We start from the raw sequence: 8,798 nt of genomic DNA on the forward strand, positions 1-8,798 counted from the left end.
CACCACCCCTCCAGGGCCTGTGTGACCTCTGTGACCCGGCTTCCCACCTCCAATCTCTTTCTGTCCTCCTCCTGTTTTCTGGTGAGTTCCCCACTGCTCACTCTTTGGGTTTCAACCCAGAGGCCGCCTCCTCCTGGAAGCCTGCCCTGACCCCCGGCTTGGGTTCAGGGCCCCTCATCGGGACCTCACAGATGACTCAGAACAGTGACCCCTGTGGCTTCTCAGTCTCCCCCACCAGCCGTGGGCCTGGAAAGCCGAGGCAATTTGTCTTGTTCCCCACAGTGTCCCCAGCCCCTGCGTCAGTGCCTGGCCCGCACCGTAACTTTGTCGAGTGAACAAATGGTTATTGTCACATTTTCCGCTCCAATCTGTCTGCCTCTTTCGGGGGGCCTCGGTGGGGGCGTTCGGTCCTTCCTTCCTCTCCTTCCCACCCCCCTCCCTTCGCTCACAAATATTTATGGAGCCCCTACTATGTGCCAGGCGGTGTTCTAGGCATGGGAGATACAGGCCAGGCCCCCTGCCCTTGTGGAACCGAGGCGAGCAAAACCAAGAAAACAAATACATAAAATAGTCTCAGGTGTCACCCACGGCGAGTGAGGCAAACCAGAGCTGTTGGAGGGGTGTTCGAGGGCCCGGCTGTGAAGGTACCATGTCTCAGAGCCGGAGGCGTGGGTGACGAGGAGCTGGCCGGGGAAGCACTGGGGGACGTCCCAGTGCTGGTCCCTTTGCCCAACCTCTCCCCCTTTTTCCTCCTATAAGCGAGATCACCCATGGTCTTTCTCTGTCTGAATTACTTCCCTTAGCCAAATGCCCTTCTGGTCCATCCCTGTTGTCACACATGGCGGGCCTTCCTTCTTCCTAGGGCTGAGTACTATTGCATTCTGTCTCTTTCCTTCTCACGTTTTCGTCACCCATTCGTCAGTCGCTGGCACTTAGGTTGTTTCCGTGTCTTCCATGGCTCCCGTGGCTTCCATGGCTTTTGTGAGTCGTGCTGCCGTGAACGTTGGGGGTGCCGATAGGTCTTTGAGCTGCTGATTTCATGTTCTTCGGCCACACGCCAGGAGGTGACACAGCTTTTGGCAGAAAAGGAACCTCCGCGCTCTTTTCCATAGTGGCTCGCACCGATGTAGAATTGCACCAGCAGCCCGCAAAGGTTCCCCGTTTCTCCACAGCCGTGCCAGCGTTTGGTGTCTCTTGTCTTTTTGGTAATAGCTGTTTCGACAGGCGTGCAGCGATATCTCATTGTGGTTTTGACTTGCGGTTGCCTGACGATGAGCGATGGTTGGGCCCCTTTTCATGTACTTGTTGGCCAACTGGGTGTCTCCTTTGGAAAAATGTCTACACAAATACTCTTTTTTTTAATGTTTATTTATTTTGGAGAGAGAGCGCGAGAGAGCGAGAGCAAGGGAGGAGCAGAGAGCAAGAGGGAGACACAGAATCCGAAGCAGGCTCCAGGCTCGGAGCTGTCAGCACAGAGCCCGACGCGGGGCTCGAACTCACGGACCTCGAGATCATAACCGGAGCGGAAGTCGGATGCCTAACCGACTCAGCCACCCAGGCGCCCCTACTCTGTGTATTTTTCAATTGGATTTTTTTGTTTGCTATTGTGTTGTAGGAGTTCTTTATGTTTTTTGGATATTAACCCTTTATCAGATACGTGTTTACAAATATTTTCTCCCATCCCAAAGGCTGCCTTTTCATTTTATTATTTTTACTTTATTTTATTTATTATTATTATTTTTTTTTTTTAATTTTTTTTTTTTTTTTCAACGTTTATTTATTTTTGGGACAGAGAGAGACAGAGCATGAACGGGGGAGGGGCAGAGAGAGAGGGAGACACAGAATCGGAAACAGGCTCCAGGCTCCGAGCCATCAGCCCAGAGCCCGACGCGGGGCTCGAACTCACGGACCGCGAGATCGTGACCTGGCTGAAGTCGGACGCTTAACCGACTGCGCCACCCAGGCGCCCCAATTTATTATTATTATTATTATTAATTCCAGTTAGTTAACATACAGTGCTGTGTTAGTTTCAGGTGTGCAATATAGCGATTCAACACGTCCATACAACACCCGGTCCTCATCACAAGTGTGCTCCTTAATCCCCAGTCCCTAGGTCCCCCATTCCCCTACCCCCTTCCCTCTGGTAACCATCAGTTTGTTCTCTATAGTCAAGAGTCTGTTTCTTGGTTTGCCTCTCTCTCTTTCTTTTTCCCTTTGCTCCTTTGTTTTGTTTCTTCAATTCCACACGTAAACTCAATGGTATTTGTCTTTCTCTGACTTTTTTGCTTAACATTATACTCTCTAGCTCCGTGCGTGTCGTTGCAAATGGCAAGATTTAATTCTTTTTTTTTATGGCTGAGTAATATTCCATTGTACATATGGCCCACGTCTTTATCCATTCGCCTATCGATGGACACTTGAGCTGCTGCCTTTTCATTGTGTTGGTTTTCTCTTTTGCTTTGTAGAAGCTTTTTAGTTGGACGTGGTCCTTATTTGTTGATTTTTGCTTTTGTTGCCTGTGTTTTTGTTGTCGCATCTGTTTTGTTAAGTTTATTTATTTGTTTTGAGAGAAAGAGTGAGCATGAGCAGGGGAGGGGCCGAGAGAGAGAGAGCGAGCACAAGAGAGAATCCCAAGCAGGCTCCACGCTGTCAGCATGGAGCCGGACCTGAGGCTCGAACTCGCAAACCTCGAGATCATGACCTGAGCCGAAATCAAGAGCTGGACGCTTAACCGACTGAGTCACCCAGACGCCCCTGTTGTCATATCTGAATAGTCATTGCCAAGACCAACGTCAAGGAGTTTTCCCCTGTGTTTCCTTCTAGGAGTTTTATGGTTTCAGGTCCTAGGTTTAAGCCTTTAATCAATTTCCAGTTAATTTTTGTGAGTGGTGTAAGGCGAGTGGTCTAATTTCATGCGTTGCATGTGAATATTCAGTTTTCCCAACACCATTTGTTGAAGAGACTGTCTTTCCTCATTGAGTATCCCTGGCTCTTTTGTCAGATATCATTTGGCCATATTTGCGTGGATTTATTTCTGGGCCCTTGATTGTTTTCATACCGGTATCAGACTGGTTTGATCACTATAGCTTTGCAATACTGATGTATGGTGTTAAAAGATCTGCCTGAGCCGGGGGAGGACGGATAGGGGGAGAGACAGCAGGAGTGGCCCAGGTCTGGTGCAGCCTCCAGGCAGAGATGGGTCAGCTGAGCCCATTTCATGCCCAGTCCTGGTGTGAGGGGTCTGAGCGTGTGCTGAGGATGGGCCTGGGGCTTCGGGTGTCTGGACATCCGTGGGTGTCTGGACCTGTGGGGTGGACCTCAGCAAGAGGGAAAGGAAGGCGGGGTTTGCGCAGTGGCTGTAGGCTCATTTGCATTTGATTTGCATGTGGAGTGGAGGGGTCTTGTTGAAAGCTGGAAAGGCCTGCACCAGTGCCTTGGGTGGAGGGGCTTGGGTGTTACGTTTCCACAAAGATTCTGTCTCCGGGCCACGACCTTCCAGTTCAGGAGGGGCGCTACTTCTGGGGCCCTGCCATCTGGGGTTGGGACAAAGGCCCCTCACCCTCTGAACCTTTTTTCCCCTGTAGAATCCCATCTGTCAGGCCCAGCCTCTGACCTGGGGCAGCTCCATTAGCGCAGACCCAAGAGTGGGGGGAGGGGACAGCCCCCTAACCCTAAGGGGACCCAAGCCTCTCCTCCCAGCCTCTGCCATCTGTCCTGAGCAGCACTAGTGTCCTCCTGTTTCTGCCACCTGCTTGATGCGATCCGGGCCAGCCAACCTCCTCCTGGGTCTTGGTTCCCCCCACGTGTCACACGCAGAGGTGGGATTGGGTGTTTTTCCCGAAGAGGAGTAACTCGTGTCTCACTCCTTGTAATTGCTGCCGTATCCGTATCCCACCTGTTCTATTAGTGACTTCCACGTTTTAAAGGAAACGTGTGCTCCTTGGCTTAAACGGATTCCGCGTGAAAAGAAATTTCATACTTTCTCTGTGAGTGGAAACTCAGCATCATTCGCCGTAATTAGAAAACTTCTGGGGGGGAAAGATAACGGAATGGGAATAAAACAATGTTCTTAAACTCTAATCCTGCTTCAAGTGAAAGAAGGCTGACCCATTTGTGTGATAGTCCAGAAAAGACGAAAGTGTAGGGAAAGAAAACAGACCAGTGGCTGCCAGAGCAAGGGGGAGGGACGTGACCGTGAAACACACAAGGGAGGTTGTCCAGGTGACGGAAGCCACTCCTCCACGGCACCAATTGCAGCTAGACACATTTGTCAAAAATCAGCGAAATATACACCGGACGTTGGTGAATTTCCTTTAACAAGACCTTTTTTTTTTTTTTTTAACATTTATTTTATTTTTGAGACAGAGAGAGACAGAGCATGAACGGGGGAGGGGCAGAGAGAGAGGGAGACACAGGATCGTAAGCAGGCTCCAGGCTCTGAGCCATCAGCCCAGAGCCTGACGTGGGGCTCGAACTCACATACTGCAAGATCGTGACCTGAGCTGAAGTCGGACGCTCAACCGACTGAGCCACCCAGGCGCCCCAACAAGACCCATTTTTATAAAGGAACAGATACCCAGTTTGGCCCTGAGTCTGCGGCCCCCTGTCGTGGGCGAAATGGACACAGATGAAGGCTAGAAAGAGTGAAAGAGAATCGAAGAGAAAACAACTTCCACTCTAGAGCCGTGCTAATACGACAGCCACTAGCCTTGTGGCTAAACTTTTTTTAAGTTTACTTATCTAGCTTGAGGTGGGGGTGGAGGGCAGAGAGAGGGAGAGACAGAATCCCAAGCAGGCTCCGCACTGTGGGCGCAGAGAGCCTGACCCTGGGGTTGGGCTCAATCTCACAGGTTCGTGAGCCGAAATCAAGAGTTGGCTGCCTAACCGACTGAGCCACCCAGGCACCCCGAAGACCTCAGGATTAAAAGAATTCTGGGCTCGGGGAGCCTGGGTGGCTTGGTCGGTTAAGCGTCCAACTTCGGCTCAGGTCATGATCTCGCGTGTGTGAGTTCGAGCCCCGCGTCAGGCTCTGTGCTGACAGCTCAGAGCCTGGAGCCTGTTTCAGATTCTGTGTTTCCCTCTCTCTCTGCCCCTCCCCTGTTCATGCTCTGTCTCTTTCTGTCTCAAAAATAAATAAACGTTAAAAAAAACTTTTTTTAAAAAAAATAAAAGAATTCTGGGCTCTCCAGATTCACAACTCGACCCTGTTCCTGGGTCGTGAGGATTTGGGAGTGGAGAGCCGATGTGGCTCAGTCTGGGCCAAATCCAGCGGGATCTTCAAGCCTGTCTTCATCTTGCCCTGCTTCCTGCAGCTGCCAGCCTGTCTCTAACCCCCAGGAGACTGCTGCCAGCCCCGATTGTTCTGCGCGGGCACCCTGTTCAGCCCGCTACAGGGTGCAAGCACGTATGCTCTCTGCCAGGGTTTGCGATTTATTGGGAACCCCCATGGTTGTGCGGCATGATCTCTGCTATTGTCATCAGCAATGAGCATAACGCACATTTATTGAGCCATGCTTTGGCCAGGTCCTGTGCTAAGGGTTTTGCACGCATCATCCTGGGGACTCAAGGTAACTCCTTGCGATGTAGGTGCAATTATTCCCATTAAAGTTAGGGGGCTGAACGCTCAGAGTTTAAGGAACTTTCCCAAGTCTGGCAGCAGGTGGGCGGTAGAGCTGGGATTAGAACTCTGACCGGCTGACCCCAGAATGCTTGATCTTGATCTGAAACTGCCGCTTTTTATCTTTAAACTCTAGACTCTTCTCTGTGGCCTACAGCAATTTCATGTCAGCCTTTTTCCTGTCTCTCCATTCCAGTCGTTGGCCTTTTGGCTCAAATATACCAAACTCAACTCTTGCCCCAGGACCTTTGCACGTGTTTGTTCCTCCCAGCCTTCCCTAGATTTGCACACGGCTGCCTCTTTTTTTACGCTTTAGGCTTCACCTCCGAGAGGCCTCCCTCACTGTGCTATACAAAACAGCCCCTTTTCCATTACGCCCAGTGCTTTACTCTGCTTTATTTTTATTTATAACATGTCTCACTTGTCGGTTCACTTACTCATCTATTGTTCTGTCTCCCTCACTAGAATGTAACTCCCTGTGTTCCCGTCTGTCTTCCTAGTAACCGGCACAGACCAGGGGCTCAGAAAATATTTGTTGAATGACTAAATACATCCTGAAACAAACCAAGAGGAGATGAAGTGGGGAGGTCTGCAGGGATGAGAGTAACTTGGACAGTCCTCTCTCCAAACTGGAAGCTGCTGTCTCCTAGCTGTCCAGACAGAAAGCCGAGGCGGAGGGGAGGCGGAGGAATGCTGAGCCCGAGCAGCAGCTCAGTGATAACAGCCCCACCTGGAGAGCTCGCTTTTTATGCTCCCCAAGCCCTTTCTCAGGTGACACACCATGGGATTGTCCAGGAGGTCAGCTGGGTGCTATAGTCACCTCCACTTACCCGATAAGAAGTCTCCCGACTGCCAAGTCAGGAGATGTGCCCCAGGCCAGTTTGACACAGGGGGCTGTGGAAGCCCAGAGGAGAGACTCCTAACCAGCCTGAGGTCAGTGGGAGCTGCCCAAGCTAGAAGCGGGAGGGGACCTCCTCCAGGGGGTTTCAACCTTGGCTGCACATGGAAACCTGGTATCTGGGCCCCTCTCCTAGAGGTTCAGATGTGGTTGGTCTGGGGTGCAACCTGGACGTTGGAATTTGTAAAAAGTCCCTAGGTATTATCTCTTGCTGAATAACAAATCATCACCACACTTAGTGGCTTAAGACAACAATAATCTTTTTTTTTTTTTTTTTTTTTTCCATCTCTTTTATGGTTTCTGTTGGATAAGAACTCAGGAAGGGCTTGGCTTGGCAGTTCTCTCTGAACTTCTCATGAGGTCTCACCTGAAGGCTCGATAGGCTGCCTCCCCTGGGACCAGAAAGCTCAGACACAGGAACTGTCCTTGGTCACCAGTCTCCCCCCCCCCCCCCCCCCCCAGTGCACGCCTCTCAAACCACTTCAAGGCCAGGCTCCCCCTGCCAAAACAAAATACAGCCATGGGGTGCACAGAGGATAGGGAGCTGGTATCTGAGGCTGATTTCATCTTAGTTTCGAGCTGAGTGGCGAAAACACCGCCAAGGTCAGGGTGCTGCAGGAGGCACTAAAAGCTGCAGGCCTGTGGATGGGGCGAGATGCTACTGTTGCTCATGCTGGGTCAGGACGTGACCCTAAGGATCGTCTAGCTCCCTTTCATCTGGGCACACTAATGACAGCTTGTCCACCTCCTTATTCTTTTTAAAAAAATTGTTTTAAAAAATGTTTATTTATTTTTGAGAGAGACAGAGACAGAATGCGAGTGGGTTAGGGGCAGAGAGAGAGGGAGACACAGAATCCAAAGCAGGCTCCAGGCCCCGAGCTGTCAGCACAGAGCCCGACGCGGGACTCAAACTCACAAACTGCAAGATCACGACCTGAGCCGAAGTCAGACGCTCAACTGACTGAACTACCCAGGCGCCCCTGTCCTGTTTGTTTTAAGCTCCAGGGTACGTAGGGCAGAGGCAAGTTTGGAACACGCAAGGGTCAGCAGGACCTTTATCCAAGCATCTCAAATCTCTCCTAACCCCTGATTAAAGTTGTACATCTGAGCGAAGAATTCAACCATGACACCATTGTTGTTGTTCCCATTTTAATGACAGGGAAGCTAAGGTCCGGCAGACTCCCTAGCAAGGTGTTCACAGAGTCATATGCTTCTGTAAAACCTGCCAAAGTAAGGTGTTTAAACCTCACTCTGTTAAAACCACCTTCTCTTTCCATCCAGACTTCCCTTTGTGTCAGATGATGTCGGAGTGCGTGTGACCATCTGGGGGATGTGGCCAAGAGAACCCTGACGTTTAGTACGGGCTTCGCGGTTTTATTTACGTTGTTTTCGGTCACCTTTGTGAAAAGTTATTGCCAACTGGTAATGACTTCCAGGAATACCCTTACCTAGCACACTGAGGTGTGCTGTGACATAAAGGGGCACCAGGGTGAAAGGTCATCTCTCTCTGTCTCTCTCTCTCTCCCTCTCTGGGTTTACAGTGCCCAATATCACCAGTATGTAGTGGGGGAGAGGTATGAAGTGTACACATGGAGCCAGAAGAAGCTTGTTTGTGAAAAGTATCAGGGAGGTATGCCGAATATGTAATTCATAGAAATAATATTATTTTGGGGCGCCTGGGTGGCGCAGTCGGTTAAGCGTCCGACTTCAGCCAGGTCACGATCTCGCGGTCCGGGAGTTCGAGCCCCGCGTCAGGCTCTGGGCTGATGGCTCGGAGCCTGGAGCCTGTTTCCGATTCTGTGTCTCCCTCTCTCTCTGCCCCTCCCCCGTTCATGCTCTGTCTCTCTCTGTCCCAAAAATAAATAAACGTTGAAAAAAAAAAAAACAACCCAAAAGCGTTCATTTAAAAAAAAAAAAAAAAGAAATAATATTATTTTCCCAGATTTTGCAACATTTGTGGAATTTTCATTTGTTGAGGTTTCTTCTGTCTTTCTAACCAAATCATCACTTTATTACCTAATTTTATATTTGTGATTTTGTAGGTCTTTCCTTAAATGGATCTCCCTAAATTGTACGAGGCTCAGGAAGTATGTGGTCTAGATCTGCTCCTGCTTTGTGTCTTTTGTGATCACAGGATCCTCCTTGCCTCCCCTCACTGCTGCTGCCAACACGTGTTGTATATTCACATGGGAACATAACAGAACGGTTCAGAGGACTCCTGCTGAATCCAGATAAACAACGCTTTTCTCATCTATAAAATGAGAAGGATAATAGAACCTCTCT

This window comes from Prionailurus viverrinus, chromosome A3, assembly GCF_022837055.1.
Source record: "Prionailurus viverrinus isolate Anna chromosome A3, UM_Priviv_1.0, whole genome shotgun sequence".
In the NCBI taxonomy this organism is placed as follows: domain Eukaryota; kingdom Metazoa; phylum Chordata; class Mammalia; order Carnivora; family Felidae; genus Prionailurus; species Prionailurus viverrinus.